Raw genomic sequence first — 27,334 nt, 5'->3', positions numbered from 1 at the left:
CCATCCCAGCCCATCTGTGCTCCCACTTTAATTCACCTTACTCTACTGTATATAGTGTGTTGTTGTTGTTAACTTAATTTTTAACTTATTCTTAATTGCACTATACACCAAGTCAAATTCCTCGTTTTGTAAAGTGCGCTCTACTGAACCTGGCAATAAAACTTTTTCTGATTTCTGATTCTATTAATCATTGTTTTTTATTCATTCAAAATGCAATTAAATCAATATTTTATCTTTTTTCTTTTCCTTTTTCTTTTTTTTTATCTCTTATATCCTTTTTTATAATCAATGTTTGAACTTCTTTTCCTTTCTATTGTCATGGTTTCAGTTTGTTGTCTTTTTTTTCGCTTTAGTTCTTGTTCTGTCTTGTTTGGTTCTGTTTCCTGTTTTATTTTGAAAGGTTTCCTGTCTTGTCATGTTTTTGAGTTTTACTTCCTTTGGTCCCCATCTGCCCTAATCGTGTTCACCTGTGTCTTGTCTGCCCTGTCTGTATATAAGTCTTGTCTCTGCCTTCCTCCTGTGCTGGTCCATTAACTTCTGCTCATGTTGATCACGTCTTCTTGTCTGGCGTCCATGTCCCTTGCCATGCCACAGTAAGTTTTTGTTTTTAGTTTTGTCATCCTGCTCTGCAGCGCTTTTTGTTAGTTAAATAAACCCACTTGCCCTGAACCCGTTTGCCTCCCGTCTCTGCGCCTGGGTCCTACCTGCTGTCGAGCCTCCCCCCCACACGACATCTATACATCCAATGAAATTAAACTACAAATCAACAAACACAACTGATAACAAATGTCTCTAAAAAATGATGTGTATATTTGCAGAACCTTAAAAACACCAAACAAATAACAAATGCTTCCCAAATAAAGCACAAAAAATGGAACACAAAATGTAAAACCCAAGTTAGAAATTGCAATTTGAAAAGATACTTTTTTCAGCAGCTTTTCAAAATCAATCACCAATTCTACTCTTCTGTGGATGAAACAAAGAACTCCAGAACAATGAAGCCATTTCTCTAAGTCTCTCTCACCTTCAGTTTTAAACAAGGTCTGTGAAAATCCACCATACATTGGTCACATGAACTCAGAGACCTGCTAAAAGTGCACAATTGTAAAAGCTCTTTTATATAGACAACTGTTTGTTTGCTTAGAGCTCTAAATATAAAAAAAAAATGCTTTTCTATCACCTAGACACAGATGGAGAACCATATCAACTGGATTAATAACAGGGTGGCATGTTTAGACAACATGAAGCTGTCCATCACATTTTTGACCTAAACATGTAAACACATCCTTGGCTCTGCGGTTAGGAAATGGTATTTGGGAATCTCTTTATACCAGGAGCCAGCCTGGCCATTGGAACATCGCCACAGTGCCCATCCAGACTGGGACAGCAACGGGGTCCACTTCAGAGCCGTGAGCTGCTGTGTTTAACTCCAGCTGTCCCAGCAAGGGAGACAACTGCAGCAACATCCACTGACCAAGCTGACAAGCCCTGGCAGAAAAGATCCCCACAAGAAAAACACTGGCTCAGGCAGGCTGGTCAAAAAAAAATAGTTTTGCCATTGTGTTGCAGCTCGCAGATCAAGTGGTTTAGTTTTCCAGTAATGTCAGTCAAGAATGCAAGTTCAGATTCACAATGTTCATATTCACCATATTCAACAGACATCTCCTCCAATAGCACCTTAAAAATCCTGTGCTGTTTTGCTTTGCAGCTGAGGTTGTTTACGATTTTCAGAATAAGAGTCATTATATGTCCAGAGCCAATCACTTCTGCACATAAGGCCTGCTGGTGAATGACGCAGCAGTAATGCAGACATTTTGGAAAGTCTGGGTCAGCTTTACAGTGAGTGATGAAACCTGTTTGTCTATTGGTCATAGCAGGAGTCCCATCTGCAGTCACTGCTACCAGCTTTTCTAATTGTACCTTTTTCTGCACAAAAACTCCTTCACCGTGTTATACATTTCAACTCCTCTTGTAGTTGTCTGTTAGGGCAGATGTGTCAGGAGTTCTTCTCTTGTGGAAACCAAAAGCTATGCTGTACTGTTGCCGTCCACAGACTCATTACACTGGACGTTAACCACCTGCACTTTGCAAGATCCCGGTCCAGCTAATTGGCCAAGTTATCAGACATAGCTGACACTCATCTAGACATTGTAGTGGAAATTGAATGAGTTCTATTGTTCTCATCCTTAGGGACAGTGATAGCAATTATCATCATTGCTTGAATTTTTTTCATGCTATATGCAAAATTCTTTGTCCCTTAAGGCAACAGATTACAGCCCCCCCCCCCCCCCCCCCCCCAGGCTGCTGTCGTATTAACAATAGCTTGGAGCTCCAGAATGGACAAGAAAAAACGACGAGAATGGCTCGAGCAGGGCGTTGCTCACGGGGCGGTCGCTCGTGCCATGCGGTCGCACGTGCTCGGGCCCGCTAAATGCTACTTGTAGCTTTAATTATTATTATTATTATTCTTCCGACTTTTCCGTCGCCTTTTTGAGGCCTTTAACATACCCCAAAACTCACCAAATTTTGTATACACATCAGGAGTCGCGAAAAATTTCATATTTTCTAGGAGAACGGCATAGGTAAACAAAAATGGCTCGATAGCGCCACCTGCAAAATTTGTTTTCGCGAGCACCTCCATATGCTTTATAGTACAAACCTGATTTTAACAGGGCATGTTCATCGGATAGAAACCTACAAAAAAGTCTCTTGGGACCAAGCTGTCAGTCGCACAGGAAGTCTGATATTTTGATGACAATATGTCATTTTTGCTGTATTTTGGTCATTTGCAGGCCTCGCTCTAGAACGAACTCCTCCTAGAGATTTGAGAGTAATGACTCCAAACTTTGGTTTTGTAAACTAGACACATGTCCGATGTTAAATTGCAAAGCTTTTAAGTTTTTATGGATGTTTGTGACCATGGCGGCGCGTCAAAATTGGAGGTCGTTTCGAAAACACGCCATGAAAAGAAAAATGGCCATTACTCAGCCATGCATAATCCAATCTGATCCAAAATTGATGTGCATGATTGTAGTCTGACTCTGAACACATCTGCAGTGAAAAAATCTGGAAAAAGTGTAGCGCCACCTGCTGGCAAGAGGAAATGACATGTTTTACTTGGAGCATCACTACTCCGAGTAGGATGAGCCGACACACCTGAAAATGACGTCCACCTGTTGAAAAGCCATTGAAGTTTACTCTGACAAAAAACCATAACTTTCAATGCGGGGGTGTGGTCGTGACAGAGCTGCAAAGTTGGGCATCTCGCTATGCACACAAAAGTTGCTCTCACGTGCACATTCCTTGTCCAATCTCACTGAAATTCAATGGATATGAAGAAGCTTCTATTCTGAACCCATGGATATGACAATCTTGGACGAGCTCTATAGCGCCACCTAGTTATTGCATTGGGCACATTCTGCCCTGTATTTTCTCTTTGCTTTGTCCGATGTGCATGAAATTAAAACTGGAGATACTCAGAAGGGTCCTCTCTCATCATGTAAAGTTTCATGGGTGTACACCTGACGGTGCCTGCGTAACAGGAAGTGGTCGATTATGTGCACCCAAATAATAGAAATTTATTATAAATCAGCCGTTTGTCTCAGGAAGCTGAGATTTCAGAATTAGATGCCTTTAATAACCTCCAGCTTTGATATGTAACACTATAGGGTCTACGAGAAACTTCATCACTTGATTTTTTTAATGAAATTTTGGACTGAACAAAGATTTTTAGCATAAATTCTGTTTAGGTTATCAGCACCAGGAATTCAACTTTCATAGGCATTTATGTGCTACTGCTTCCTAAAAAAATTCAGAATGATTGAAGTTACAGGTGACATCTTAGAGAGCATTACATCCAAAAAGGTCCGAAAACGTCTTTTTAGGCAAAACTACAAACACCTATTTTTTTTCATAACTTAATCATCATATATCAACACCATTTATTTTTTTAAATGTAGGGATCTGTGTTTGCTGCCTTCCATATTTTTTTCAGAAGTCCAGGTGAAACAGATGATTTTAAAAAAATCCTGATTCATCCCAAAACCTGTGCTTTTTCCGTCTGGACTCCAAACAAGTGTGTTTTAAAATTACTTATGCTTCAAATATCCACACCAAGTTTCACACGCATATAGCTGAACATGTCTAAATGCTTCTTGAATATTCTTTACAGATATAAAATGAACTGGTCAACTGTAGGATGTCATTTCCTCTTACATGCTTAAGTCTTTTCCTCATGCTGCAGCCTGCTCCTCAATCATCCCTGTTGCTGGAGTCAAATTTCACCCCCCCCCCCCCCCCCCCCACACACACACCAGCTGCCAGTTCATATGCTAACTAACCCAGCAGTGAGGTGACAAGAGTTTAGACACAAGAGGGAGGGCAGACTGCTTTTTCATTTGTTTTGTATGTCTTTCATAGATTTTTATGAATAATCATTGCTTTTCTAGTCATGTAAAATGCAATTAACCTAATATTTTATCTTTTTTTTTTACAAACAAAACATATGAATGTGCTCCAAAACAAAACCCAACTCTCAGTACAGTTCTACAGATGTAACATAAGACTTAGACAGTAAATGTCTCTTTTATCCTTTTTTAATCAATGCTGCAACTTCTTTTCCTTAATATAAATCCAATGAAATTAAACTACAAAACCAAAAAACACAACGTATAGCAAATTTCTCTAAATAAATTATGTGTATATACAATATGTAGCACTTTTAAACAAAATAATAACAAATCCTTCCAATACAAGCACAGAAAAATGGAACACAAAATTTAAAACCCAAATTTGAAATGGCAATTTTAAAAAGATAATTTTTTCAGCCTGCTAAAAGTGCACAATTGTAAAAGCTCTTTTATATAGACAACTGTTTGGTTGCTTAGAGCTCTAAATATAAAAACAATGCCTTTATGGACGTGGCACGGATGGCACGGATGTTCAGCAGGGTAAACCCCAGGAAAGCGGCGGGACCTGATGGAGTTCCCGGAAAGGTTCTGCGGGCCTGCGCCGATCAACTCTCCCAGGTCTTCACAAAAATCTTCAACCTGTCGCTAGCTCAGGCTTTCATCCCTGCTTGCCTGAAGTCATCCACTATCATCCCGATACCCAAAAAGTCCTCATCCACAGCCTTCCTCACGGACTTCCGCCCAGTTGCACTCACTGCTGTCATCACAAAGTGTCTGGAGCGGCTGCTCCTGGGACACATCAAAGACTCCCTCCCTCCAATCTTCGTCCCCCACCAGTTTGCTTACAAAGCAAACAGATCAACGGATGATGCCATTTCCATCACCCTCCACACTGCGCTGAGCCACCTGGAACACAGAGACACCTACGCCAGGATGCTCTTTGTGGACTATAGCTCAGCCTTTAACACAATCATTCCTGACATTCTGGTCAACAAACTGTCTGAACTAGGACTCCACCCACTCACCTGCTCGTGGATCAAGGACTTCCTGACAAACAGACCACAGACAGTCAAACTTGACCCCCACCTCTCCTCCACCCGGACGCTGAGCACAGGCTCCACACAGGGATGTGTGCTGAGTCCTCTGCTGTATACACTGTACACAGCAGACTGCAGACCAGCCCACACCAGCAACACCGTGGTGAAGTTTGCAGACGACACTACTGTGGTGGGGCTGATCTCTGGGGACGACGAGACGGCCTACAGAGACGAAGTCCTGAAACTCTCAAGGTGGTGTCAGGCTAATAACCTCATCCTGAACACCACCAAGACCAAGGAGATCATCCTGGACTTCAGAAAAAACAGAACAGATCCACCCCCACTCTACATCGATGGAAACTGTGTGGAGAGGGTCCACAGCTTCACCCTCCTGGGCACCACCATCTCTGCTGACCTCACATGGTCTAACAACACCATGACTGTCATCAGGAAGGCCCAGCAACGCCTGCACTTCCTGAGAAAACTTAGGAGGAACGACGTCAGCCAGGAGCTGCTGGTAACGTTCTACCGCTCAACCATTGAGAGCATTCTGTCCTATGGCATCACAGTGTGGTTTTCCCACTGCACTGAAGCAGAACGGCAGAGTCTCCAGAGAATGGTAAAGACAGCGCAGAGGATCATCGGCTGCCCCCTCCCCTCACTGAAGGACATTTACCAGTCTCGCTGCCTCAGCAGAGTGACTAGCATCACCACTAACTCCACCCATTCTGCTTTCCCTCTGTTTGAACTGCTGCCCTCTGGAAGGAGGTACAGGTCCATCTGAACCAGGACAAACAGACTAAGAAACAGCTTTTTTCCACAGGCAATTATCATACGGAATGCACATACGTCCACCAACCACACCTCACTCTAATTTTACTACAATGCGTGCAATATCCTGACTGTCTAACCAGGTCACTGTGCAATAACTTGATATTTATTAAGCTGTGCTCACAGCAACTCATGTAATTCCATTCTATTTTATTCACAAATATTTAATATTTAACAGTTTCTGTCCATATTGTTCATTTTTTGTTAAGAGTTGTAAATACAGTATTTCTTTTTCTATTCTATTTTTATTTTTATTTTATGTAACTCCTTCACTCCAAGGCTGCTGCAATTTCATTGTATCCCCATGTACAATGACAATAAACGATTCTGATTCTGATTATATCACTTAGACACAGATGGAGAACCATATCAACTGGATTGGTAACAGCAACAACCACCGACCAAGCCGGCAAGCCCTGGCAGAAAAGATCCCCACAAGAAACACTGCAGGCTGTTCCATAAAAAATATAGTTTTACCATTGCCTTGCAGATCACAGTTGAAGTGGTTTAGTTTTCCTAAAAAAATTCAGAATGATTGAAGTTACAGGTGAACTTTTAGACAACATTTGATCCAAAAAGGTCCGAAAACGTCTTTTTAGGCAAAACTGCAAACACCTATTTTTTTGCATAACTTATCTTTCAAATATCAGCACAAAAAAATTAAAAACGGTAGGGATCTGTGTTTGCTGCCTTCCATATTTTTTTCAGACTTAAAAGTGTAACAGATGATTTATAAAAAATCCTTTTTCATCCAAAAACCTGTGTTAAATCTGTCTAGACTTAGTATTAAAAACTCTCCAAGATGAATGTGCCTGACTCCACCTGCAGGTGGATCACAGACTTCCTGACGGACAGACAGCAGTATGTGAGGCTGGGGAAGCTCGTCTCAGATACTCGGACCACAAGCACCGGATTCCCCCCAGGGCTGTGTCCTTTCACCCCTGTTACTCTCCCTGTACACAAACAGCTGCACAGCTGGTCACCTGTCTGTCAAACTCCTGAAGTTTGCTGACGACACCACACTCATCGGCCTCATCTCTGACGGAGATGAGTCGGCCTACAGGAGTGAAATAGCCAGGCTGGTGTCATAGTGCAGCGCTAACAACCTGGAGCTTAATGCTCTGAAGACAGTGGAGATGACAGTGGACTTGAGGAAGGCCCCAGCCCCCCTCCCCCCTGTCATCCTCTGTGACTCCCCGGTGACCTCTGTGGAGTCCTTCTGCTTCCTGGGAACCATCATCAGCCAGGACCTCAAGTGGGAGCAGAACATCAGCTCCATCACTAAGAAGGTCCAGCAGAGGATGTACTTCCTGAGGCAGCTGAAGAAGTTTCACCTCCCTGAAAAGATGCTGGTAGACTTTTACACCGCCATCATCGAATCCACCCTCACGTCCTCCATCACAGTCTGGTTCGCTGCGGCCACGGCCAGAGACAAGGCCAAGCTGCAACGCGTCATCCACTCAGCAGAGAAGGTGATCGGCTGCCACCTCCCGTCTCTCCAGGAGCTGCACATCTCCAGGACCTGGAGGCGGGCAGCCAGGATTGTAGCCAACCCCTCTCATCCAGGACATAATCTCTTTCGGCCCCTCCCTTCTGGCAAGAGGCTCCGGTCCATCAGGACCAGGACCTCGCGCCACAAGAACAGCTTCTTCCCCACTGCAGTCAGCCTGCTGAACAGTACCCCAACTCCCCCAGGTGACCCCCCCTCCCGCCCACCAAAGGACTGTCGGTGCCACTTACAGGCCCCACCATCCCAGCCCATCTGTGCTCCCACTTTAATTCACCTTACTCTACTGTATATAGTGTGTTGTTGTTGTTAACTTAATTTTTAACTTATTCTTAATTGCACTATACACCAAGTCAAATTCCTCGTTTTGTAAAGTGCGCTCTACTGAACCTGGCAATAAAACTTTTTCTGATTTCTGATTCTATTAATCATTGTTTTTTATTCATTCAAAATGCAATTAAATCAATATTTTATCTTTTTTCTTTTCCTTTTTCTTTTTTTTTATCTCTTATATCCTTTTTTATAATCAATGTTTGAACTTCTTTTCCTTTCTATTGTCATGGTTTCAGTTTGTTGTCTTTTTTTTCGCTTTAGTTCTTGTTCTGTCTTGTTTGGTTCTGTTTCCTGTTTTATTTTGAAAGGTTTCCTGTCTTGTCATGTTTCTTGAGTTTTACTTCCTTTGGTCCCCATCTGCCCTAATCGTGTTCACCTGTGTCTTGTCTGCCCTGTCTGTATATAAGTCTTGTCTCTGCCTTCCTCCTGTGCTGGTCCATTAACTTCTGCTCATGTTGATCACGTCTTCTTGTCTGGCGTCCATGTCCCTTGCCATGCCACAGTAAGTTTTTGTTTTTAGTTTTGTCATCCTGCTCTGCAGCGCTTTTTGTTAGTTAAATAAACCCACTTGCCCTGAACCCGTTTGCCTCCCGTCTCTGCGCCTGGGTCCTACCTGCTGTCGAGCCCCCCCCCCACACGACATCTATACATCCAATGAAATTAAACTACAAATCAACAAACACAACTGATAACAAATGTCTCTAAAAAAATGATGTGTATATTTGCAGAACCTTAAAAACACCAAACAAATAACAAATGCTTCCCAAATAAAGCACAAAAATGGAACACAAAATGTAAAACCCAAGTTAGAAATTGCAATTTGAAAAGATACTTTTTTCATCAGCTTTTCAAAATCAATCACCAATTCTACTCTTCTGTGGATGAAACAAAGAACTCCAGAACAATGAAGCCATTTCTCTAAGTCTCTCTCACCTTCAGTTTTAAACAAGGTCTGTGAAAATCCACCATACATTGGTCACATGAACTCAGAGACCTGCTAAAAGTGCACAATTGTAAAAGCTCTTTTATATAGACAACTGTTTGTTTGCTTAGAGCTGTAAATATAAAAAAAAATGCTTTTCTATCACCTAGACACAGATGGAGAACCATATCAACTGGATTAATAACAGGGTGGCATGTTTAGACAAAATGAAGCTGTCCATCACATTTTTGACCTAAACATGTAAACACATCCTTGGCTCTGCGGTTAGGAAATGGTATTTGGGAATCTCTTTATACCAGGAGCCAGCCTGGCCATTGGAACATCGCCACAGTGCCCATCCAGACTGGGACAGCAACGGGGTCCACTTCAGAGCCGTGAGCTGCTGTGTTTAACTCCAGCTGTCCCAGCAAGGGAGACAACTGCAGCAACATCCACTGACCAAGCTGACAAGCCCTGGCAGAAAAGATCCCCACAAGAAAAACACTGGCTCAGGCAGGCTGGTCAAAAAAAAATAGTTTTGCCATTGTCTTGCAGCTCGCAGATCAAGTGGTTTAGTTTTCCAGTAATGTCAGTCAAGAATGCAAGTTCAGATTCACAATGTTCATATTCACCATATTCAACAGACATCTCCTCCAATAGCACCTTAAAAATCCTGTGCTGTTTTGCTTTGCAGCTGAGGTTGTTTACGATTTTCAGAATAAGAGTCATTATATGTCCAGAGCCAATCACTTCTGCACATAAGGCCTGCTGGTGAATGACGCAGCAGTAATGCAGACATTTTGGAAAGTCTGGGTCAGCTTTACAGTGAGTGATGAAACCTGTTTGTCTATTGATCATAGCAGGAGTCCCATCTGCAGTCACTGCTACCAGCTTTTCTAATTGTACCTTTTTCTGCACAAAAACTCCTTCACCGTGTTATACATTTCAACTCCTCTTGTAGTTGTCTGTTAGGGCAGATGTGTCAGGAGTTCTTCTCTTGTGGAAACCAAAAGCTATGCTGTACTGTTGCCGTCCACAGACTCATTACACTGGACGTTAACCACCTGCACTTTGCAAGATCCCGGTCCAGCTAATTGGCCAAGTTATCAGACATAGCTGACACTCATCTAGACATTGTAGTGGAAATTGAATGAGTTCTATTGTTCTCATCCTTAGGGACAGTGATAGCAATTATCATCATTGCTTGAATTTTTTTCATGCTATATGCAAAAGTCTTTGTCCCTTAAGGCAACAGATTACAGCCCCCCCCCCCCCCCCCCCCCAGGCTGCTGTCGTATTAACAATAGCTTGGAGCTCCAGAATGGACAAGAAAAAACGACGAGAATGGCTCGAGCAGGGCGTTGCTCACGGGGCGGTCGCTCGTGCCATGCGGTCGCACGTGCTCGGGCCCGCTAAATGCTACTTGTAGCTTTAATTATTATTATTATTATTATTCTACCGGAAGAGTCGCCTTTTTGAGGCCTTTAACATACCCCAAAACTCACCAAATTTGGCACACACATCAGGAGTCGCGAAAAATTTCGTATTTTATAGGAGATTGGCATGGGCGCAGAAAAACGGCTTGATAGCGCCACCTACAGTGACTTTTGTCCCGACGCCCCGCATACGCTTTAACGTACAAGCTTGATTTTTACAGGGCATGTTCTTCAGATGGAGGCCTACAAAAAAGTCTGAAAGGACCCACCTGTCACTCGCACAGGAAGTCTGATATATTGAGGTCAATATGTCATTTTTGCTTCATTTTGGACATTTGCAGGCCTCACTCTAGAGCGAACTCCTCCTAGAGATTTGTGAATAATGACTCCAAACTTTGGTTTTGTAAACTAAACACATGTCCGATGTTAAATTGCGAAGCTTTTAAGTTTTTACGGTTGTTTGTGACCGTGGCGGCGCGTCGAAAATGGAGGTCATTTTGAAAACACGCCATGAAAAGAAAAATGGCCATTACTCAGCCATGCAAAATCCAATATGATCCAAAGTTGATATGCATGATTGTAGTCTGACTTTGAACACATCTGCAGTGGAAGAATCTGGAATAGGTGTAGCGCCACCTGCTGGTAAAAGGAAATGACATGTTTTACTTGGAGCATCACTGCTCCGAGTAGGATGAGCCGACACACCTCAAAATGATGTCCACCTGTTGAAAAGCCATTGAAGTTTACTCTGATAAAAAGCCATAACTTTCAATGCGGGGGTGTGGTCGTGACAGAGCGGCGAAGTTGGGCGTCTCGCCATGCACACAAAAGTTGCTCTCACGTGCACATTCCTTGTCCAATCTCACTGAAATTCAATAGAGGTGATGAGGCTTCCATTCTGAACCAATGGATATGACAATCTTGGACGAGCTCCATAGCGCCACCTAGATATTGACAAATACATTTTATGTCACATTCTGACCTATCTTTTCTCTGTGCTTTGTCCGACATTCATAAAATTACAACAGGAGATACTCATAAGGGTCTTCTCTCATCGTCTAAAGTTTCATGGGTGTAAACCTGACGGTGCCTGCGCAAGCCACCACCAAACAGGAAGTGGTTGATTGCGTTGCAGTCAGATAATTAAAAATTCATAAAAAATCAGCCGTTTGTATCACGAGGCTGAGATTTCAGAATGAGAGGCCTCTTACATATCTCCAACTTAGATACACAGCACTTGCATGGGTGAACAAAAAACGGCTCAATAGCGCCACCTACCATGTTTGTTTTTGAGAGCCCCGCCATGTTCTTTAACATACAAGCTTGATATTTACAGGACATGTTCATCAGATGGAAACCTACAAAAAAGTCTCTTGGGACCAAGCTGTCAGTCGCACAGGAAGTCTGCTATATTGATGTCAATATGTCAGTTTTGCTCTATTTTGGTCCTTTGCAGGCCTCGTTCTAGAACGAACTCCTCCTAGAGATTTTTGAACAATGACTCCAAACTTTGGTTTTGTAAACTAAACACATGTCCAATCTTAAATTGCGAAGCTTTTAAGTTTTTACGGTTGTTTGTGACCGTGGCGGCGCGTCAAAATTTGAAGTCGTTTCGAAATCACGCCATGAAAAGAAAAATGGCCATTACTCAGCCATAAATAATCTAATCTGATCCAAATTTGTTGTGCATGATTGTAGTCTGACTTTGAACACATCTGCAGTGGAAAAATCCGAAACAGGTGTAGCGCCACCTGTTGGCAACAGGAAATGACATGTTTTACTTGGAGCATCACTGCTCCAAGTAGGATGAGCAAACACACCTCAAAATGACGTCCACCTGTTGAAAAACCATTGAAGTTTACTCTGATGAAAAACAAATCTTTCAACGCGGGGGTGTGGTCGTGACAGAGCGGCGAAGTTGGGTATCTCGCCATGCACAAATGTTGCTCTCACGTTCACATTCCTTGTCCAATCTCACTGAAATTAAATAGATTTGATGAAACTTCCATTCTGAACCCATGGATATGACAATTTTGGACGAGCTATATATGTTCATAAATGATCATGAAGCATGATCATATAATCAAGCTTCATAGGAAATCAGCCGTTTGTCTCAGGAAGCTGAGATTTCAGAATTAGATGCGTCTTACAAAGCTCCACGTTTGAAAAGCAGCACTATACGTACGAGAAACATTTAACCACCTTAATCACCCTATTGTGCTGAAAGCAAATTTTTGGACATTTTGACTCAAGCAAATATTTTTATCATAACATCTGTTTAGTTTATCAGCACCAAAATAAAAAATATTTACATTTATAAAATGAACTGGTCAACTCTAGGATTTTATTTATTCAATCTTACATCCTCAAGCTTTTCATCAGTCTCCCCTGCTGCAGGAGTGGAGTTAGCCCCCCCCCGGCTGTGTGCTCACATGTAAATTAGCCAGGAGTGGCAGACAGAAAGTAGAACAGTTAGAAAGCCTAGTTCAACACTAAAATACAGCAATTTCCTTTGTTTTGTTTGTCTTTTATACATCCTTAGCACTAATCATTGCTTTTTTATTCATCCAAAATACAATTAACTTTATATTTTATCTTTTTTTTTTTTTTACAAACAAAATATATGAATGTGCTCCAAAACAAAACCCAGTCTCTGTACACTCCTACAGATGTAACATCAGACAGTAAATGTCTCTTTTATGCTTTTTTAATCAATGCTGCAACTTCTTTTCATTTCCTTTCAATACATCCAAAGAAATTAAACTACAACGACAACAAACACAACATATAGCAAATGTCTCTAAGAAGATTGTGTATATACATTATGTACCACCTTTAAACACCAAATAAATAACAAATCTTTCTAATACAATCACAAAAAATGGAACACAAAATCAAAAACCCAAATTAGAAATTGCAATTTTAAAAAGATACATTTTTCAGCAGCTTTTCAAAATCAATCACATATTTTACTCTTCTGTGGATGAAACAAAGAAGTCCAGAGCAATGTAGCCACTTCTCCAAAGTCTCTGTCACCTTCAGTTTTACACAAAGTCTGTGAAAATCCACCATACATTGGTCACATGTATTCAGAGACCTGCTAAAAGTCCACAATTGTAAAAGCTCTTATATAGACAACTGTTTGTTTGCTTGGAGCTCTAAATATAAAAAAATGCTTTTCTATCACCTAGACACAGATGGAGAACCATATCAACTGGATTAGTAACAGGGAAACATGTTTAGGTTTAAACTTACATCAATAGACAACATGAAGCTGTTCATCACATTTTTGACCTAAACATGTAAACACATCCTTGGCTCTGCGGTTAGGAAATGGTACTTGGGAATCTCTTCATACCAGGAGCCAGCCTGAACATTGGAACATCACCACAGTGCCCATCCAGACTGGGACAGCAACGGGGTCCACTTCACAGCCGTGAGGCTGCTGTGTTTAACTCCAGCTGTCCCAGCAAGGGAGACAACTGCAGCAACATCCACTGACCAAGCTGACAAGCCCTGGCAGAAAAGATCCCCACAAGAAAAACACTGGCTCAGGCAGGCTGGTCAATAAAAAAATATAGTTTTACCAATGTCTTGCAGCTCGCAGATCAAGTGGTTTAGTTTTCCAGTAATGTCAGTCAAGAATACAAGTTCAGATTCACCATATTCAGCAGATATCTCCACCAATAGCACCTTAAAAATCCTGTTCTGTTTTGCTTTGCAGCTGAAGTTTTTTATGATTTTCACAATAGGAGTCATTATATGTCCAGAGCCAATCACTTCTGCACATAAGGCCTACTGGTGAAAGAAGCAGCAGTAATGCAGACATTTTGGAAAGTATTGGTCAGCTTTACAGTGAGTGATGAAACCTGTTTGTCTGTCAATCATAGCAGGAGCCCCGTCTGCAGGTATGGCTACCAGCTTTTCTAATGGTACCTTTTTCTGCACAAAAACTCCTTCACCGTGTTATACATTTCAACTCCTCTTGTAGTTGTCTGTTAGGGCAGATGTGTCAGGAGTTCTTCTCTTGTGGAAACCAAAAGCTATGCTGTACTGTTGCCGTCCACAGACTCATCACACTGGACGTTAAACCACATGCACTTTGTAAGATCCCGGTCCAGCTAATTGGCCAAGTTATCAGACATAGCTGACACTCATCTAGACATTGTAGTGAAAATTGAATGAGTTCTATTGTTCTCATCCTTAGGGACAGTGATAGCAATTATCATCATTGCTTGTTTCTTAATCTGATAAAAACCTTCTTCTACTTGATGAGAAAATGAGCAGGTCTAAACGAGGCTTAGATTTAAGAATTTTTTTCATGCTATATGCAAAAGTCTTTGTCCTTTAAGGCAACAGATTATAGTCCCCCCCCCCCCCCCCCCCCACAGGCTGCTGTCATATTAACATTAGCTTGGAACTCCAGAATGGACAAGAAAAAACGACGAGAATGGCTCGAGCAGGGCGTTGCTCACGGGGCGGTCGCTCGTGCCAGGCGGTGGCACGTGCTCGGGCCCGCTAAATGCTACTTGTAGCTTTAATTATTATTATTATTATTATTCTACCGGAAGAGTCGCCTTTTTGAGGCCTTTAACATACCCCAAAACTCACCAAATTTGGCACACACATCAGGAGTCGCGAAAAATTTCGTATTTTATTGGAAATTGGCATGGGTGCGCAAAAATGGCTCGACAGCGCCACCTACAGTGACTTTTGTCCCGACGCCCCGCATACGCTTTAACGTACAAGCTTGATTTTTACAGGGCATGTTCTTCAGATGGAGACCTACAAAAAAGTCTGAAAGGACCCACCTGTCACTCGCACAGGAAGTCTGATATATTGAGGTCAATATGTCATTTTTGCTTCATTTTGGACATTTGCAGGCCTCGCTCTAGAACGAACTCCTCCTAGAGATTTGTGAATAATGACTCCAAACTTTGGTTTTGTAAACTAGACACATGTCCGATGTTAAATTGCGAAGCTTTTAAGTTTTTACGGATGTTTGTGACCGTGGCGGCGCGTCGAAAATGGAGGTCATTTTGAAAACACGCCATGAAAAGAAAAATGGCCATTACTCAGCCATGCAAAATCCAATATGATCCAAAGTTGATATGCATGATTGTAGTCTGACTTTGAACACATCTGCAGTGGAAGAATCTGGAATAGGTGTAGCGCCACCTGCTGGTAAAAGGAAATGACATGTTTTACTTGGAGCATCACTGCTCCAAGTAGGATGAGCCGACACACCTCAAAATGATGTCCACCTGTTGAAAAGCCATTGATGTTTACTCTGATAAAAAGCCATAACTTTCAATGCGGGGGTGTGGTCGTGACAGAGCGGCGAAGTTGGGCGTCTCGCCATGCACACAAAAGTTGCTCTCACGTGCACATTCCTTGTCCAATCTCACTGAAATTCAATAGAGGTGATGAGGCTTCCATTCTGAACCAATGGATATGACAATCTTGGACGAGCTCCATAGCGCCACCTAGATATTGACAAATACATTTTATGTCACATTCTCACCTATCTTTTCTCTGTGCTTTGTCCGACATTCATAAAATTACAACAGGAGATACTCATAAGGGTCTTCTCTCATCGTCTAAAGTTTCATGGGTGTACACCTGACGGTGCCTGCGCAAGCCACCACCAAACAGGAAGTGGTTGATTGCGTTGCAGTCAGATAATTAAAAATTCATAAAAAATCAGCCGTTTGTATCACGAGGCTGAGATTTCAGAATGAGAGGCCTCTTACATATCTCCAACTTAGATACACAGCACTTGCATGGGTGAACAAAAAACGGCTCAATAGCGCCACCTACCATGTTTTTTTTTGAGAGCCCCGCCATGTTCTTTAACATACAAGCTTGATATTTACAGGACATGTGCATCAGATGGAAACCTACAAAAAAGTCTCTTGGGACCAAGCTGTCAGTCGCACAGGAAGTCTGCTATATTGATGTCAATATGTCATTTTTGCTGTATTTTGGTCATTTGCAGGCCTCGTTCTAGAACGAACTCCTCCTAGAGATTTTTGAACAATGACTCCAAACTTTGGTTTTGTAAACTAAACACATGTCCGATCTTAAATTGCGAAGCTTTTAAGTTTTTACGGTTGTTTGTGACCGTGGCGGCGCGTCAAAATTTGAGGTCGTTTCGAAATCACGCCGTGAAAAGAAAAATGGCCATTACTCAGCCATAAATAATCTAATCTGATCCAAATTTGTTGTGCATGATTGTAGTCTGACTTTGAACACATCTGCAGTGGAAAAATCCGAAACAGGTGTAGCGCCACCTGTTGGCAACAGGAAATGACATGTTTTACTTGGAGCATCACTGCTCCAAGTAGGATGAGCAAACACACCTCAAAATGACGTCCACCTGTTGAAAAACCACTGAAGTTTACTCTGATGAAAAACAAATCTTTCAACGCGGGGGTGTGGTCGTGACAGAGCGGCGAAGTTGGGCGTCTCGCCATGCACAAATGTTGCTCTCACGTTCACATTCCTTGTCTGATCTCACTGAAATTAAATAGATTTGATGAAACTTCCATTCTGAACCCATGGATATGACAATTTTGGACGAGCTATATATGTTCATAAATGATCATGAAGCATGATCATATAATCAAGCTTCATAGGAAATCAGCCGTTTGTCTCAGGAAGCTGAGATTTCAGAATTAGATGCGTCTTACAAAGCTCCACGTTTGAAAAGCAGCACTATACGTACGAGAAACATTTAACCACCTTAATCACCCTATTGTGCTGAAAGCAAATTTTTGGACATTTTGACTCGAGCAAATATTTTTATCATAACGTCTGTTTAGTTTATCAGCACCAAAATAAAAAATATTTACATTTATAAAATGAACTGGTCAACTCTAGGATTTTATTTATTCAATCTTACATCCTCAAGCTTTTCATCAGTCTCCCCTGCTGCAGGAGTGGAGTTAGCCCCCCCCCCCCACCCCCCGGCTGTGTGCTCACATGTAAATTAGCCAGGAGTGGCAGACAGAAAGTAGAACAGTTAGAAAGCCAGGTTCAACACTAAAATACAGCAATTTCCTTTGTTTTGTTTGTCTTTTATACATCCTTAGCACTAATCATTGCTTTTTTATTCATCCAAAATACAATTAACTTTATATTTTATCTTTTTTTTTTTTTACAAACAAAATATATGAATGTGCTCCAAAACAAAACCCAGTCTCAGTACACTCCTACAGATGTAACATCAGACAGTAAATGTCTCTTTTATGCTTTTTTAATCAATGCTGCAACTTCTTTTCATTTCCTTTCAATACATCCAAAGAAATTAAACTACAACGACAACAAACACAACATATAGCAAATGTCTCTAAGAAGATTGTGTATATACATTATGTACCACCTTTAAACACCAAATAAATAATCTTTTTTTTCTAATACAATCACAAAAAATGGAACACAAAATGTAAAACCCAAATTAGAAATTGCAATTTTAAAAAGATACATTTTTCAGCAGCTTTTCAAAATCAATCACATATTTTACTCTTCTGTGGATGAAACAAAGAAGTCCAGAGCAATGTAGCCACTTCTCCAAAGTCTCTGTCACCTTCAGTTTTACACAAAGTCTGTGAAAATCCACCATACATTGGTCACATGTATTCAGAGACCTGCTAAAAGTCCACAATTGTAAAAGCTCTTATATAGACAACTGTTTGTTTGCTTGGAGCTCTAAATATAAAAAAAATGCTTTTCTATCACCTAGACACAGATGGAGAACCATATCAACTGGATTAGTAACAGGGAAACATGTTTAGGCTTAAACTTACATCAATAGACAACATGAAGCTGTTCATCACATTTTTGACCTAAACATGTAAACACATCCTTGGCTCTGCGGTTAGGAAATGGTACTTGGGAATCTCTTCATACCAGGAGCCAGCCTGAACATTGGAACATCACCACAGTGCCCATCCAGACTGGGACAGCAACGGGGTCCACTTCACAGCTGTGAGGCTGCTATGTTTAACTCCAGCTGTCCCAGCAAGGGAGACAACTGCAGCAACATCCACTGACCAAGCTGGCAAGCCCTGGCAGAAAAGATCCCCACAAGAAAAACACTGGCTCAGGCAGGCTGGTCAAAAAAAAATATAGTTTTACCAATGTCTTGAAGCTCGCAGATCAAGTGGTTTAGTTTTCCAGTAATGTCAGTCAAGAATGCAAGTTCAGATTCACAATGTTCATATTCACCATATTCAACAGACATCTCCTCCAATAGCACCTTAAAAATCCTGTGCTGTTTTGCTTTGCAGCTGAGGTTGTTTACGATTTTCAGAATAAGAGTCATTATATGTCCAGAGCCAATCACTTCTGCACATAAGGCCTGCTGGTGAATGACGCAGCAGTAATGCAGACATTTTGGAAAGTCTGGGTCAGCTTTACAGTGAGTGATGAAACCTGTTTGTCTATTGATCATAGCAGGAGTCCCATCTGCAGTCACTGCTACCAGCTTTTCTAATTGTACCTTTTTCTGCACAAAAACTCCTTCACAGTGTTATACATTTCAACTCCTCTTGTAGTTGTCTGTTAGGGCAGATGTGTCAGGAGTTCTTCTCTTGTGGAAACCAAAAGCTATGCTGTACTGTTGCCGTCCACAGACTCATCACACTGGACGTTAACCACCTGCACTTTGCAAGATCCCGGTCCAGCTAATTGGCCAAGTTATCAGACACAGCTGACACTCATCTAGACATTGTAGTGGAAATTGAATGAGTTCTATTGTTCTCATCCTTAGGGACAGTGATAGCAATTATCATCATTGCTTGAATTTTTTTCATGCTATATGCAAAAGTCTTTGTCCCTTAAGGCAACAGATTACAGCCCCCCCCCCCCCCAGGCTGCTGTCGTATTAACATTAGCTGGGAGCTCCAGAATGGACAAGAAAAAACGACGAGAATGGCTCGAGCAGGGCGTTGCTCACGGGGCGGTCGCTCGTGCCATGCGGTCGCACGTGCTCGGGCCCGCTAAATGCTACTTGTAGCTTTAATTATTATTATTAGGGCCCGAGCACGGAGTGCAAGGACCCTATTGTAATTCGAATGTTTATTATTATTATTATTATTATTATTATTCTACCGGAAGAGTCGCCTTTTTGAGGCCTTTAACATACCCCAAAACTCACCAAATTTGGCACACACATCAGGAGTCGCGAAAAATTTCGTATTTTATAGGAGATTGGCATGGGCGCACAAAAACGGCTCGATAGCGCCACCTACAGTGACTTTTGTCCCGACGCCCCGCATACGCTTTAACGTACAAGCTTGATTTTTACAGGGCATGTTCTTCAGATGGAGACTTACAAAAAAGTCTGAAAGGACCCACCTGTCACTCGCACAGGAAGTTTGATATATTGAGGTCAATATGTCATTTTTGCTTCATTTTGGACATTTGCAGGCCTCGCTCTAGAACGAACTCCTCCTAGAGATTTTGGAGTAATGACTTCAAACTTTGGTTGTGTAAACTAGACACATGTCCGATGTTAAATTGCGAAGCTTTTAAGTTTTTATGGATGTTTGTGACCATGGCGGCGCGTCAAAATTGGAGGTCGTTTCGAAAACACGCCATGAAAAGAAAAATGGCCATTACTCAGCCATGCAAAATCCAATCTGATCCAAAATTGATATGCATGATTGTAGTCTGACTCTGAACACATCTGCAGTGAAAAAATCTGGAAAAAGTGTAGCGCCACCTGCTGGCAAGAGGAAATGACATGTTTTACTTGGAGCATCACTACTCCGAGTAGGATGAGCCGACACACCTGAAAATGACGTCCACCTGTTGAAAAGCCATTGAAGTTTACTCTGACAAAAAACCATAACTTTCAATGCGGGGGTGTGGTCGTGAAAGAGCGGCAAAGTTGGGCATCTCGCTATGCACACAAAAGTTGCTCTCACGTGCACATTCCTTGTCCAATCTCACTGAAATTCAATGGATATGATGAAGCTTCTATTCTGAACCCATGGATATGACAATCTTGGACGAGCTCTATAGCGCCACCTAGTTATTGCATGGGGCACATTCTGCCCTGTATTTTCTCTTTGCTTTGTCCGATGTGCATGAAATTAAAACTGGAGATACTCAGAAGGGTCTTCTCTCATCATGTAAAGTTTCATGGGTGTACACCTGACGGTGCCTGCGTAACAGGAAGTGGTCGATTATGTGCACCCAAATAATAGAAATTTATTATAAATCAGCCGTTTGTCTCAGGAAGCTGAGATTTCAGAATTAGATGCCTTTAATAACCTCCAGCTTTGATATGTAACACTATAGGGTCTACGAGAAACTTCATCACTTGATTTTTTTAATGAAATTTTGGACTGAACAAAGATTTTTAGCATAAATTCTGTTTAGGTTATCAGCACCAGGAATTCAACTTTCATAGGCATTTATGTGCTACTGCTTCCTAAAAAAATTCAGAATTATTGAAGTTACCGGTGAACTTTTATTCAACATTTCATCCAAAAAGGTCCGAAAACGTCTTTTTAGGCAAAACTGCAAACACCTATTTTTTTGCATAACTTATCTTTCAAATATCAGCACAAAAAAATTAAAAACGGTAGGGATCTGTGTTTGCTGCCTTCCATATTTTTTTCAGACTTAAAAGTGTAACAGATGATTTATAAAAAATCCTTTTTCATCCAAAAACCTGTGTTAAATCTGTCTAGACTCCAAACAAACATTTTTTTATGGTAACTTATGTTTCAACAATCGACACCAATTTTCACAGACCTATAGCTAAACATGTCCCATAGCTACCTGAATATTTTCATAGATATAAAATGAACTGGTCATTCTAACATCTGGCATTCTAACATCTAACATCTTACATGTCAAAGCCTCTCTCAGCCTGGCTCTGCTGAAGGAGTCGTGTTACAACCCCGCCCCCTCCTGCTGGGACCCCTGCTATGTAAATTAGCAAGCAGTGAACAGAGAGATGAGAAGTAAGAATGGCCATTACTCAGGCATGCATAATCCAAAGACAGCCAGTTAAACACTGAAAGACATATTTTTTCGGTATGTCTTTCATACATCTTTAGTATTAAAAACTCTCCAAGATGAATGTGCCTGACTCCACCTGCAGGTGGATCACAGACTTCCTGACGGACAGACAGCAGTATGTGAGGCTGGGGAAGCTCGTCTCAGATACTCGGACCACAAGCACCGGATCCCCCCAGGGCTGTGTCCTTTCACCCCTGTTACTCTCCCTGTACACAAACAGCTGCACAGCTGGTCACCTGTCTGTCAAACTCCTGAAGTTTGCTGACGACACCACACTCATCGGCCTCATCTCTGACGGAGATGAGTCGGCCTACAGGAGTTAAATAGCCAGGCTGGTGTCATAGTGCAGCGCTAACAACCTGGAGCTTAATGCTCTGAAGACAGTGGAGATGACAGTGGACTTCAGGAAGGCCCCAGCCCCCCTCCCCCCTGTCATCCTCTGTGACTCCCCGGTGACCTCTGTGGAGTCCTTCTGCTTCCTGGGAACCATCATCAGCCAAGACCTCAAGTGGGAGCAGAACATCAGCTCCATCACTAAGAAGGTCCAGCAGAGGATGTACTTCCTGAGGCAGCTGAAGAAGTTTCACCTCCCTGAAAAGATGCTGGTAGACTTTTACACCGCCATCATCGAATCCACCCTCACGTCCTCCATCACAGTCTGGTTCGCTGCGGCCACGGCCAGAGACAAGGCCAAGCTGCAACGCGTCATCCACTCAGCAGAGAAGGTGATCGGCTGCCACCTCCCGTCTCTCCAGGAGCTGCACATCTCCAGGACCTGGAGGCGGGCAGCCAGGATTGTAGCCAACCCCTCTCATCCAGGACATAATCTCTTTCGGCCCCTCCCTCCTGGCAAGAGGCTCCGGTCCATCAGGACCAGGACCTCGCGCCACAAGAACAGCTTCTTCCCCACTGCAGCCAGCCTGCTGAACAGAACCCCAACTCCCCCAGGTGACCCCCCCTCCACCCCCCGCCCACCAAAGGACTGTCGGTGCCACTTACAGGCCCCACCATCCCAGCCCATCTGTGCTCCCACTTTAATTCACCTTACTCTACTGTATATAGTGTGTTGTTGTTGTTAACTTAATTTTTAACTTATTCTTAATTGCACTATACACCAAGTCAAATTCCTCGTTTTGTAAAGTGCGCTCTACTGAACCTGGCAATAAAACTTTTTCTGATTCCTGATTCTGATTCTATTAATCATTGTTTTTTATTCATTCAAAATGCAATTAAATCAATATTTTATCTTTTTTCTTTTCCTTTTTCTTTTTTTTTTATCTCTTATATCCTTTTTTATAATCAATGTTTGAACTTCTTTTCCTTTCTATTGTCATGGTTTCAGTTTGTTGTCTTTTTTTTCGCTTTAGTTCTTGTTCTGTCTTGTTTGGTTCTGTTTCCTGTTTTATTTTGAAAGGTTTCCTGTCTTGTCATGTTTCTTGAGTTTTACTTCCTTTGGTCCCCATCTGCCCTAATCGTGTTCACCTGTGTCTTGTCTGCCCTGTCTGTATATAAGTCTTGTCTCTGCCTTCCTCCTGTGCTGGTCCATTAACTTCTGCTCATGTTGATCACGTCTTCTTGTCTGGCATCCATGTCCCTTGCCATGCCACAGTAAGTTTTTGTTTTTAGTTTTGTCATCCTGCTCTGCAGCGCTTTTTGTTAGTTAAATAAACCCACTTGCCCTGAACCCGTTTGCCTCCCGTCTCTGCGCCTGGGTCCTACCTGCTCTCGAGCCTCCCCCCCACACGACATCTATACATCCAATGAAATTAAACTACAAATCAACAAACACAACTGATAACAAATGTCTCTAAAAAATGATGTGTATATTTGCAGAACCTTAAAAACACCAAACAAATAACAAATGCTTCCCAATTAAAGCACAAAAAATGGAACACAAAATGTAAAACCCAAGTTAGAAATTGCAATTTGAAAAAGATACTTTTTTCAGCAGCTTTTCAAAATCAATCACCAATTCTACTCTTCTGTGGATGAAACAAAGAACTCCAGAACAATGAAGCCATTTCTCTAAGTCTCTCTCACCTTCAGTTTTAAACAAGGTCTGTGAAAATCCACCATACATTGGTCACATGAACTCAGAGACCTGCTAAAAGTGCACAATTGTAAAAGCTCTTTTATATAGACAACTGTTTGTTTGCTTAGAGCTCTAAATATAAAAAAAAATGCTTTTCTATCACCTAGACACAGATGGAGAACCATATCAACTGGATTAATAACAGGGTGGCATGTTTAGACAACATGAAGCTGTCCATCACATTTTTGACCTAAACATGTAAACACATCCTTGGCTCTGCGGTTAGGAAATGGTATTTGGGAATCTCTTTATACCAGGAGCCAGCCTGGCCATTGGAACATCGCCACAGTGCCCATCCAGACTGGGACAGCAACGGGGTCCACTTCAGAGCCGTGAGCTGCTGTGTTTAACTCCAGCTGTCCCAGTAAGGTAGACAACTGCAGCAACATCCACTGACCAAGCTGACAAGCCCTGGCAGAAAAGATCCCCACAAGAAAAACACTGGCTCAGGCAGGCTGGTCAAAAAAAAATAGTTTTGCCATTGTCTTGCAGCTCGCAGATCAAGTGGTTTAGTTTTCCAGTAATGTCAGTCAAGAATGCAAGTTCAGATTCACAATGTTCATATTCACCATATTCAACAGACATCTCCTCCAATAGCACCTTAAAAATCCTGTGCTGTTTTGCTTTGCAGCTGAGGTTGTTTACGATTTTCAGAATAAGAGTCATTATATGTCCAGAGCCAATCACTTCTGCACATAAGGCCTGCTGGTGAATGACGCAGCAGTAATGCAGACATTTTGGAAAGTCTGGGTCAGCTTTAGAGTGAGTGATGAAACCTGTTTGTCTATTGATCATAGCAGGAGTCCCATCTGCAGTCACTGCTACCAGCTTTTCTAATTGTACCTTTTTCTGCACAAAAACTCCTTCACCGTGTTATACATTTCAACTCCTCTTGTAGTTGTCTGTTAGGGCAGATGTGTCAGGAGTTCTTCTCTTGTGGAAACCAAAAGCTATGCTGTACTGTTGCCGTCCACAGACTCATCACACTGGACGTTAACCACCTGCACTTTGCAAGATCCCGGTCCAGCTAATTGGCCAAGTTATCAGACATAGCTGACACTCATCTAGACATTGTAGTGGAAATTGAATGAGTTCTATTGTTCTCATCCTTAGGGACAGTGATAGCAATTATCATCATTGCTTGAATTTTTTTCATGCTATATGCAAAAGTCTTTGTCCCTTAAGGCAACAGATTACAGCCCCCCCCCCCCCCCCCCCCCCAGGCTGCTGTCGTATTAACAATAGCTTGGAGCTCCAGAATGGACAAGAAAAAACGACGAGAATGGCTCGAGCAGGGCGTTGCTCACGGGGCGGTCGCTCGTGCCAGGCGGTCGCACGTGCTCGGGCCCGCTAAATGCTACTTGTAGCTTTAATTATTATTATTATTATTATTCTACCGGAAGAGTCGCCTTTTTGAGGCCTTTAACATACCCCAAAACTCACCAAATTTGGCACACACATCAGGAGTCGCGAAAAATTTCGTATTTTATAGGAGATTGGCATGGGCGCAGAAAAACGGCTCGATAGCGCCACCTACAGTGACTTTTGTCCCGACGCCCCGCATACGCTTTAACGTACAAGCTTGATTTTTACAGGGCATGTTCTTCAGATGGAGACCTACAAAAAAGTCTGAAAGGACCCACCTGTCACTCGCACAGGAAGTCTGATATATTGAGGTCAATATGTCATTTTTGCTCCATTTTGGACATTTGCAGGCCTCGCTCTAGAACGAACTCCTCCTAGAGATTTGTGAATAATGACTCCAAACTTTGGTTTTGTAAACTAAACACATGTCCGATGTTAAATTGCGAAGCTTTTAAGTTTTTACGGATGTTTGTGACCGTGGCGGCGCGTCGAAAATGGAGGTCATTTTGAAAACACGCCATGAAAAGAAAAATGGCCATTACTCAGCCATGCAAAATCCAATCTGATCCAAAATTGATATGCATGATTGTAGTCTGACTTTGACCACATCAGAAGTGGAAAAATCCAGAACAGGTGTAGCGCCACCTGCTGGTAAAAGGAAATGACATGTTTTACTTGGAGCATCACTGCTCCAAGTAGGATGAGCCGACACACCTCAAAATGATGTCCACCTGTTGAAAAGCCATTGATGTTTACTCTGATAAAAAGCCATAACTTTCAATGCGGGGGTGTGGTCGTGACAGAGCGGCGAAGTTGGGCGTCTCGCCATGCACACAAAAGTTGCTCTCACGTGCACATTCCTTGTCCAATCTCACTGAAATTCAATAGAGGTGATGAGGCTTCCATTCTGAACCAATGGATATGACAATCTTGGACGAGCTCCATAGCGCCACCTAGATATTGACAAATACATTTTATGTCACATTCTGACCTATCTTTTCTCTGTGCTTTGTCCGACATTCATAAAATTACAACAGGAGATACTCATAAGGGTCTTCTCTCATCGTCTAAAGTTTCATGGGTGTACACCTGACGGTGCCTGCGCAAGCCACCACCAAACAGGAAGTGGTTGATTGCGTTGCAGTCAGATAATTAAAAATTCATAAAAAATCAGCCGTTTGTATCACGAGGCTGAGATTTCAGAATGAGAGGCCTCTTACATATCTCCAACTTAGATACACAGCACTTGCATGGGTGAACAAAAAACGGCTCAATAGCGCCACCTACCATGTTTGTTTTTGAGAGCCCCGCCATGTTCTTTAACATACAAGCTTGATTTTTACAGGACATGTTCATCAGATAGAAACCTACAAAAAAGTCTCTTGGGACCAAGCTGTCAGTCGCACAGGAAGTCTGCTATATTGGTGTCAATATGTCATTTTTGCTGTATTTTGGACATTTGCAGGCCTCGTTCTAGAACGAACTCCTCCTAGAGATTTTTGAACAATGACTCCAAACTTTGGTTTTGTAAACTAAACACATGTCCGATCTTAAATTGCGAAGCTTTTAAGTTTTTACGGTTGTTTGTGACCGTGGCGGCGCGTCAAAATTTGAGGTCGTTTCGAAATCACGCCATGAAAAGAAAAATGGCCATTACTCAGCCATAAATAATCTAATCTGATCCAAATTTGTTGTGCATGATTGTAGTCTGACTTTGAACACATCTGCAGTGGAAAAATCCGAAACAGGTGTAGCGCCACCTGTTGGCAACAGGAAATGACATGTTTTACTTGGAGCATCACTGCTCCAAGTAGGATGAGCAAACACACCTCAAAATGACGTCCACCTGTTGAAAAACCATTGAAGTTTACTCTGATAAAAAACAAATCTTTCAACGCGGGGGTGTGGTCGTGACAGAGCGGCGAAGTTGGGTATCTCGCCTGCACAAATGTTGCTCTCACGTTCACATTCCTTGTCTGATCTCACTGAAATTAAATAGATTTGATGAAACTTCCATTCTGAACCCATGGATATGACAATTTTGGACGAGCTATATATGTTCATAAATGATCATGAAGCATGATCATATAATCAAGCTTCATAGGAAATCAGCCGTTTGTCTCAGGAAGCTGAGATTTCAGAATTAGATGCGTCTTACAAAGCTCCACGTTTGAAAAGCAGCACTATACGTACGAGAAACATTTAACCACCTTAATCACCCTATTGTGCTGAAAGCAAATTTTTGGACATTTTGACTCAAGCAAATATTTTTATCATAACTTCTGTTTAGTTTATCAGCACCAAAATAAAAAATATTTACATTTATAAAATGAACTGGTCAACTCTAGGATTTTATTTATTCAAT

The 27,334-nt window shown here is 42.0% G+C and overlaps 1 protein-coding gene and 1 long non-coding RNA gene across 5 annotated transcripts in view; one reads left to right on the top strand and one right to left on the bottom strand.

The window, feature by feature from the left end:
- Positions 1-27,334, bottom strand: part of sorcs2 (sortilin-related VPS10 domain containing receptor 2) — a 443,700-nt gene that overhangs the window by 239,862 nt on the left and 176,504 nt on the right. The window lies entirely within an intron of this gene.
- On the top strand, positions 522-8,533 carry LOC144987345 (uncharacterized). The gene is made up of 2 exons (XR_013651215.1): positions 522-603; positions 8,426-8,533. It is a non-coding gene; the product is annotated as an uncharacterized LOC144987345 (long non-coding RNA).

The sequence above is a fragment of the Oryzias latipes genome, chromosome 18 (assembly GCF_053564925.1).
Source record: "Oryzias latipes strain Hd-rR chromosome 18, Olatipes_Hd-rR_3.1".
Taxonomy (NCBI): Eukaryota; Metazoa; Chordata; class Actinopteri; order Beloniformes; family Adrianichthyidae; genus Oryzias; species Oryzias latipes.
The sequence above is the reverse complement of the archived record's forward strand: the minus strand, read 5'-3'. Positions and strand labels throughout refer to the sequence as shown.